Consider the following 9767-nt stretch of genomic DNA (forward strand, 5'->3'; position numbering starts at 1 on the left):
CAAGTGTTCCAGGAGTGTCCTCTGTGTGAGCTACATGTGTCCTTCCATTGTGACAGGGTTGATCTTGCTGCAGGTGCCTGGGGAGGCTAGGCTGTCCCCCTGGCCAGCTGGTTTTAATGCTCGCTGCACATGGCTGCTATGGGCCCTTCAGTCACTTTATTGGGTTTGGGGAACCCCATCACAGTTGGTTGCAAGGTCAAATAGCACATTCCTGTTGCAGTTTTTCTGTTAAGTGAGTAGGCTCCCAGAGTGGCTGGTTGCTAGGCTCAGGGTCTTACAGTTGCTGTAGGCCTCCAGCCTGCAAGGCTGCTGTCAGTTCTCTCAGGATTGCAGTATGTGGGGCCAGCCCCAGGCATGAGAGCACCCAATTGTTTCGGGCTTTGGAAGATGAGGCTGATTCCCTATGTGGCTGTTTGAGAAGCACAAGTGTGCTGCAGTTGACAAGCCCCACAGCCCACAGGGCCACACACCCCATCAACACAGTCCTGCCCCATGTGTGCATCCTGACCCACTGAAACAGACCTATTCACCCCACCTCAGAGGCCCCACACACTCCACCAATGCCAGCCCATATCTTGTGCATGCCCTGTCCAACAGAGGTGGACCCACTCGCCTGGCTGCAGAGAATCCAGGCACCCCGCCTATGCAGGCCCACAAGTTGCCTGAAGGCTTGCTGTTGGATGGGGCCAGTCCCTAGGGTGGGCTTCCTGCACTGGCTGAGCTGGATTAAATTGGTGCTGTACTGGGTGGGGCATACCCTGGGCTAGCAGGCTAGGGGAAGAACTACAGTAGCATCTGCCAGAGTCTCTGTCAGCATGCCTATGCTAGGTCGCAATAATAGCTGCCACCAATGTCTTAGTCCCTGGAGAGGTCTCACCTCTCACCTAGATGCACCCAGAGCCTATCAGGTGAGTTTCTTTTCACCAAAGGACAGTGCAACTTTCACTCTGGTGATTTTAGGTTGCTTTCCAAAATGGGTGAATTCATGCATGGCCCCTTAAGAGCTGGCTTTTTCCCCCCTTATGTCCAATAGCTTTTCTGGGGATATTCCCTATTGTTAGATGCCAGCAAAGCCAGATATTATGACACTTGTCTCAGTTGCGCTGAGTCCAAAAGCTGCTTATTGTGGTAACTCTCCCCCACTCAGATCCTCCATTCCTCCAGGAAATCTTTGTACCTTTAGATTGCTCCTGGCTGGCTGTGAAGCACTGTGACTCAAGGGTGGCTTTTTTGTCTCCAGAAAGGAGTTATTGCCTCTTCCACCTCAATCAGCACTTTCTCTTGTTGCAGAAGTTCTTTTTATCCAGTTTTCAGTTCTTTCTCAGGGGTAATTTTTCCAAGAATAGTTGTAAATTTGTTGTGTCTGTGGGAGGAGGTGAGTTCAGAGTCCGCCTATGCTGCCGTCTTAACATTGTCTGAATATTATCCTTTCTCAATTAAATTGCCTGTGCTCCTTTGTCACAGATCAGTGACTATATTTGTGTGAGTCTATTTTTGGGCCCTTTGTTCTGTTCCATTGAGCCATTTGTCTGTTCTTTCACCAACGTCACACTCTCTTGATTACTGTAGATTTATAGTAAGTCTTGAAGTCAGGTAGTGTCAGTTCTCTGACGTTGTTCTTCTGTATTGTGCTGGCTGTTCTTGGTCTTTTGCTTTTCTATATAAACTTTAGAATTAGTTTGTTGATATCCATAAAATAATGTGCTGGGATTTTATTTGGGATTGCATTGAATCTATAGATCAAGTGGGGAAGAACTGACATCTTAAAAATATTGAGTCTTTCTATTCATGACCATGGAATATGTCTCCATTTATTTCAATCCTCTTTGTTTCATCAGAGTTTTGTAGTTTTCCTCATATAGATCTTGTACATATTGTATTAGATTTCTGCCTAAGTATTTCATTTTTTGATGCTAATGTAAATGATATTGTGTTTTTAATTTCAAATTCTAATTGTTCATTGCTAGTATATAGGAAAGAAATTGGCTTTTAATACTAACTGTGTATCCTGTAACCTTGCGATAATCACTTTTTTGTTGTTGTTGTTGACTATTTGGGATTTTCTACATAAGGAATCACGTCATCTGTGACACAAGACACATTTAATTCTTCTTTACCAATTGATATACTTTTTATTTCCTTTTCTTATCTGTTTGCATTACCTAGGATTTCCAGTACAATACTGAAAAAGTATGGTGAGAGGAGACATCTTTGCTCCATTCCCAATCTTAGGGCGAAAGCATATAGCTTCTCATCATTAACTACGATGTCACCTGGAGGGTTTTTTGTAAATGTTCTTTATCAAGTTAATGAAGTTCCCCACTGTTCCTGCTGAGAGTTTTATCATGAAAGGGTGTTGGATTTTGTCAAATACTTTTGCTGCATCTATTGATATGATCATGTAATTTTTCTTCTTTAATCTATTCATGTGATAGATTACATGAATTGATTTTCAAATGTTGAAACAAGCTTGCATACCTGGGATAAATCCCACCTGGTCATGGAGTACAATTCTTTTTACATGGCGTACAATCCAACATTGTTAGATTCAATTTTCTAATATTTTGTTGAGGATTTTGCATCTATGTTCATGAGAGAGATTCATTGTTTCTCTTTCTTGTAACGTCTTTGTATGGTTTTGGTATTAAGGTAATGCTGTTGCCGCAGAATAAGTTATTAAATGTTTTCTTTATTTCTGTTTTCTGGAAGAGATTGTAGAGAATCAGTATCATTTCTTTCCATTGTTTTCTGTTTTCAATTTCATTGATTTTGGCACTGATTTTTATTATTTCTTTTATTCTGCTTACTTTGGATTTAATATGATCTTTTTTCCTCTACTTGCCTAAAGTGGAAGTTGAGATTATTGATTTTTGATTTTTTTCTAATATATGCATTTAATGCTATAAATTTCCCTCTAAGCACTGCTTTCACTGCATACTACAAATTCTTGATAAGCTGTATTTTCATTTTCATTTAGTTTAAAATATTTTAACTTTCTTTTGAGACTTATTTTTTGCCCTGTGTGTTATTCAAAAGTGTGTTGCTTAATCTCCAAAAATTTTGGGATTTTCCAGCAATCTGTTATTGATTTCTAATATAATTCCACTGTGGTCTGAGAAAAAACTTTATATTGTTTCTATTCTTTTAAATTTGTTAATATATGTTTTATGGCCCAGAATGTGATCTATCTTGGTGAATAAACCATGTGAGCTTGAGAATAACGTGTACTCTCCTGTTGTTAGGTGAAACATTCTATAAATGTCAATTAGATCTAGTTGAGTGAGGGTGCTGTTTGGTTCAACTATGTCCTTACTGATTTTTTGCCTGGTGGTCAAAAGCAAACAGAGGGGTGTTGAAGTCTCCAACTAGGATAGTGGATTTGTCTATTTCTTTTTGTAGTTCTATTAGTTTTTGCTTTATGTATTTTGACACTCGGTTGTTAGATGCATACACATCCAGGATTATGAGGTCTTCTTGGAGAACTGACTCCTTTATCATTACATAATGCCATTTCTTTTCACTGATGATTTACCTTGGTTTGAAATCTGCTATATCTGAAATTAATGTAGCTATTCCAGATTTCCTTTGGTATATCTTACTTCATCTCTTTACTTTAAAAAAAAATTTTTTATTGTGGGACAATATGTATTATATAAATATACAATTTTAACCATTTTTTAATTAACAATTCAGTGGCATTAATTATATTCACAACATAGTGCAACCATCACAACTATCTAATTCCAGACTTTTTTTTCCTAGCCACAGCTTTTAATTTTTTACAACTTTATCAAGATACAATTGACATATAATATTTTGTAACTTAAAGGTGTACAATGCGTTGATTTGATACACAGCAAACATAAACAATCATAAACAATATGATTACCAACATAGTGTTAGTTAACACGTCCATCACATCACATAATTACCATATGCTTTTTATGGTAAGAACATTACGATTTACTCCCTTAGCAACTTTCAAATATGTAGTACAGTATTGTTATCTATTGATTACAGATGACAAAACTATCTATCCCCAGAACTTACTCATCTTCTAAGTGGAAGTTTGTACTTTTTGACTATTGCCCCATGTCCCCCATGCCACAGCTCCTGGTAACCACAATTCTACTCTCTGTTACTATGACTTTGGCTTTTTTAGATTCCACATATAAGCGAGAACACACAGTGTTTGACTTTCACTCTCTGACTTATTTCACTTAGCACAGTGCTCTCAAGGTCCATCCGTGTTGTTGCAAATTGCAGGATTTCGTTTTTTCTCGTGGCTGAATAATATTCAATTGTGTGTGTATGTGTGCGCGTGTATATATACACGCGCACACATACACACACACTATATATATATATATATATATATATATCTTCTTTATCCATTCATCCATTGATGGACCCTTAGGCTGTTTCTATATCTTGGTTATTGTGAATAATGGTACAATAAATATGGGAGTGCACATATCTCTTCAACATCCTGTTTTCATTTCCTTTGGACATATATCCAGAAGTGAGATTGCTGGATCATATAGTAGTTCTGTTTTCCATAGTGGCTGCACCAATTTATATTCCCACCCACAGTACACAAGCATTCCTTTTTCTCCACATCCTCACCAGCATTTATTGTCTCTTGTGTTTTTAGTGATAGCCATTCTAACATGTATGAGGTAGATATCTCATTGTGGTTTTGATTTGCATTTCTCTGATGATTAGTGATGTTGAGCATCTTTTCATGTACCTGTTGGCCATTTGTATGTCTTCTTTGGAAAAATGTATATTCAGTTTTTCTGCTTAGTTTTTAATCTGATTGTTTGGTTTCTGTTATTGATTTGTATGACTTCTTTATATATTTTGGAACCCTCATGAATGGGATTAGTGCCCTTATAAGAGACACAAGAGAGATGATCTCTCTCTCTCTGCCATGTGAGGATACAGAGAGAAGTTGCCCATCTGTAAGCCAGGAATAGGGCTCTAACCAAGAACCCAACCATTCTGGCACCCTGATCTTGAACTTGCACCCTCCAGAACTATGAGAAATAAATTTCTGTGGTTTAAGTCCCTCAGTCTATAGTAGCTTGTTATAGCAGCCCAACCTAAGATAGAGCCCTTAGCAAATTAATCATTCCAGCCTGATAGTTCCAAAACCTCTGCCATAGCTGAAGCTGGTTCTGATGCTTGCTTTATCTCTTCAGACTGTTTTGCCTTTCAACATGTCTTGTAATTTTTGGTTGAAACTCAGACAGTCTTGGGTAAAAGGAACTTTGGCTAGTAAGCATTTAGTGTGAAGTTTTATGTTTATCTGGCCAGGAGTTATGCTGTGTTGACTGTTGCTGTAGCTGTAGGTGTCAGAGGCTAATACTCCCTCTAGCATCCTTGCTTGTCTTTGGGTTTCCCTCTTCTTACAGAAAGGCTGAGGTGTGCAGTTCCTTCAGTTGTATTCCCCTGTTATTATACAGAGGCCTCACTGATGTGGTGGTGGGGGGGGAATGTTCTATGATTAGGTCTCAGTCTTTTAGTGAGCTTGTGCCCCTGGGCTGGGAACTTCACCAGTGCTTCTCAGTCCCGCCCCCCACCCCACCTTAGGTGAGACAGGAAGCCTAGAGGGGGCTGGGGTTGGGTATTTCCTTTACCTCACGTATGTTAGGCACTGGTAAAATAGTTTCCCTTGACGGCAGGACTTTATTAAGGAAAACAGAAAGTCTGGGTGTATTTCAAAATGGTTATTTTTCCCCTCCCCCTGAAGAAAGCCCAAGGGAATTTTTCTCTGACGCTCCCAGTGAGAAGCTGGTAGGACTCCTGTAAGTAAATCATGAAAGTGTGGGGCTGTGCCGCAGGAGTTTTGACCTCTCAAGCTAGTCCATGCTCATTCTTTAGCGATTAGTCTTTTATCTTCTAATCGTCCCTACCAGTTGCTGACTAGTTGGTGGCTCTGCTCCCTGTCAGCTGTAAGTCTCTCTTTATCTGTCTGCCTGTCCAGCTGTCAGGGTGGCAATGTGCCCTCCAACCTCAGTTCTCTGATGGATCCAAGAAGTGTTACTGATTTTCAGTGGACTTGAGTGATGACTCCCAAGCTCTTTACATGCCAGACTGAAAACCAGAACTCTCCCAACTGTGATATTGCTTTGCACTTTTCATGAAACAGATCTTCAATGCCTTGACAAAATGTATTAGACTTTGAATTTACTATTTTTCTTGGATTTTCCTATAAGAATTATTACATGACATCATCTAACTTGAGGACTTGCATATGTATCCTAAAATCATTATCGAGAACAACATATACGGGAAAAGGGCAAAATCCACACTGGACTCTTAGTGCTTTAATTTTAAATGTATGAAGGAGCATCAATATAGAGACAGTCCTCATCAAATTTTCCCTAAGAAATGGCATGGTGGCTTTGATGGAGATTGAAAATAAGCTTTTCAATTCTGGGTATAACACCAACTAAATGTGTTATTCTGGATGAGTCATTTAATTTATTTTGTCTCATATAATAACATTAAAAACAGCAAGAGAAAATATTTAATGAATGCTTACTATTATCAGGGCACTATTCTAAATAATTTATCTATATTATCATTAAACCCTCAAAATAACCTATAATAAGGAAAACCTGAGGCACAAAATGGTTAAGTAATTTATGCAAGGTTGCAGAGCTAGTAAGTGGTAAAGACAGCCTTTAAAGTCCTCCCTATTAACCACAAGAAAAAAAACATTTGATGGTAGGAGTGAAGAGTATCCTAGGCAGAGGAGTAAGTAAGTGCAAAAGCCTGGAGGTAGAAAAAAGTTTCAAATGTTTGAAGTGCACAACAAAGACCACTATGATTGGAGCAAAATAAATTAGATGAAAAATTGGAGATGAAGTCAAGCACATATCAAATAGACTCTCTAGGTAGTGAAACAGAGCTTGTATTTTATTCTAATAGCAATGTGAAGCCATTTGAGGATTTTTATACCAAATAGATTCTTTTGCTGCTGAGAGACTAGACTATAGATATGCTAGAGTAGAAAGAAGTGAGACCGACTAGGAGGCTGATGTAGCAATCCAGGCCAAGGATGGTGGTAGCTTAGACTAGGATGACAGGAGATTGTAAGCAGTGTCTGGATTGGGGGTATATTTTGCAGATAGAGATGGCAGGACTTACAGATGGATTGGATGTTGAGTGTGAGAAAAAAGAGAAGAATTAGATCTGAGGCTTAGGTTTTGGGCTGAAATGACTGGATGAATGGCCATACCATTAATTGAAATGAGAGAAGGCTGGGATAAGGAGAGCAGATTGGCTGCAACATAGGACCTATTAAGTTGGAGGTGTCTATTACAAATTCAAATGATGATGTCAAATATACAATCAGAGACCCCAATTTGAAACTCAAAAAGAGGTTAGAGCTATAGATATAAATTTTTAACACTTCAGCATATAGATGGCACTTAAAGCCTGGAGCTTGAATGAGACCATCCAGGGAGAGAGCATAGCTAGAGGAAAGTAGGAGATAGAGGAAAAGCGAGAGGAAGACAGGGGAGAAGAGGACCAGGCATCATAATACCGGGAACTCCCACAGTGAGAGACGAAACAGAGATGGAGAAGCCAGAAGAGAAATCTAAGAAGTGGCTGGTGAGTAGGAGAAAAACCAGGAGAGTGTGGTATCTAAGAAGTCCACAGAAGAAAGCATTTCAAAGAGGCAGTGGAGAACTCTCTGGAATCCTGCTGAGAGGTTAAGTAAGGTGATTTGGCAAGATAATGGTGTATGACAAGAATTCAGTACTAAATTGAGTAGGTGGAAAAAAATCACCTGAGAGCATTTGCTGCTTTAAAGGTACATGGGGGCTGAAGCATGCTAGGCCTTGTAGACCATACTGGTGAGGTGTTTTACTTTGGTTTGGTTTTGGTTTTTTCTTTATTTCAAGGACAATGTGGATCCATTGAAGGGTTTTAGGCAGGAAGTACTAAGGACAGACTTACATTCTGAAAAACTCACTCTGTCTCCTATGTGAAGAATAGATTGAGGGGTTGGAGCAGCTGTTGATAGGCCAGATGGGGGCTACTGCAGCAGTTCCAGTGGCATGATGAGAGCTTGGACTAGGTTGCTGGTGGTAGAGGTGGAAATAAGTGGATGGTCTCTAGACAGAAATATTTAAGAGATAAAATCAACGGGATTTAGGAAGACATTAGATTGGGGCAGTGATAGAGAAAGAGGTATCAAAGATGACTCTAATAAAAACAATCATTATGGATAATTTCAAACATACACAAAAGTAGACTGAATACTATAATGAACTTTCATATTGCTCACTTCCTCATTCTCCAGTGCCAAAAATCATGGCCAATCCTGACCTGTTCACATTCTCGTCTACTTTCAGCCTCCTATATAGTATTTTGAAACAAATCCAAGACGTTCACTATTTTATCCACTGATACTTCAATTAGGCCACTTTTATTTTTAAGAAACTAAAACTACCATTAGCTCTTTAAAAATCTAACAACAATTTCTTAATCTTTTCAACTATTTAGAGAGTATCTACATTTCGCACATTATGATAGGCTTACATATCCTATAAGTATCTTTTGGTGATAAATTCCCCCTTTCTATATTTTTCACATACATCTGCTATAATGCATGACACATAGATGATCCCCAATATATGGTAGCTATATAAAATTGAGTTGAGAAAAAATCAAGAGCATTAGTGAAAGAGTAATCCATAAAACAAATACAATTAATTCTGACTCCAAAACTTGTTGTATAAATTGTCCCAATCAACTCATTGATGGATAATAGTTCAGATCCCATGGTTAAAATGATGGCGCATGTATGCCAAACCCCATACAGGAGTTCTGGCATTAGGTGAAACTGTATCACAAGATGCAAAAAATTGGAATATAACAAAGAACAATTCATATTACTCTGACAAATTGAAAAGATAAGATGTAAATATTAAAAACTTTTCTTGGAAGACATGTTCACCATATAGAGGACACGTGACTTTTTGTTGCAATGTATAGAGTGGAATAAATTTCAATCTGCAAAGTCTGGTGAGCAAGAAGTATAAATTTGTTTTCTATAACTCAACTTAAATTTTGAGTCCCCAAATTTTATTGGCATGGAATAAATTTAATCTATTCAACTTTGCATCCCTCCATTAATTTCCCCAGAATTGTGACTAGCTTCCAAGGACTTATGTAGTGATAGGTGTTGCGAGGGGTGGATACTCCAGTCATCCATCAGGCATTCTCTTAAATGTCTTAGACCAATATGCTCAGTGGACTTTGGTGCACACAGAATAAGTAAAAAGTGACACTCTATATTCTATTCTTTTTTTTTTTAAACTTTATTTTATTTTATTTTTTTCCCCCAAAGCCCCAGTAGACAGTTGTATGTCATAGTTGCACATCCTTCTAGTTGCTGTACGTGGGACGCGGCTCCAGCATGGCCTGAGAAGTGGTGCGTCGGTGCGTGCCCGGGATCCGGGCCGGGCCGCCAGCAGCGGAGCGCGCATGCTTAACCCCTAAGCCATGGGGCTGGCCCAAAAGTGACACTCTAAATAATCATTTTCAGAATTTAGAAAGACAGCAAAGAGCAAGTGCAAAGAAAGTAGAAGGGAAGAAATAATGATGACTTTTTTTAAGTGAAAAATAAAGAATAGGATAAACAAAACAAAAGGCTGAATCTTGGGGGTCGGCCCCGTAGCGTAGTGGTTAAGTGCGCACGCTCCGCTGCTGGCGGCCTGGGTTTGGATCCTGGGCGTGCACCGATG

Source organism: Diceros bicornis, chromosome 33, assembly GCF_020826845.1.
Source record: "Diceros bicornis minor isolate mBicDic1 chromosome 33, mDicBic1.mat.cur, whole genome shotgun sequence".
NCBI classification, from domain to species: Eukaryota; Metazoa; Chordata; class Mammalia; order Perissodactyla; family Rhinocerotidae; genus Diceros; species Diceros bicornis.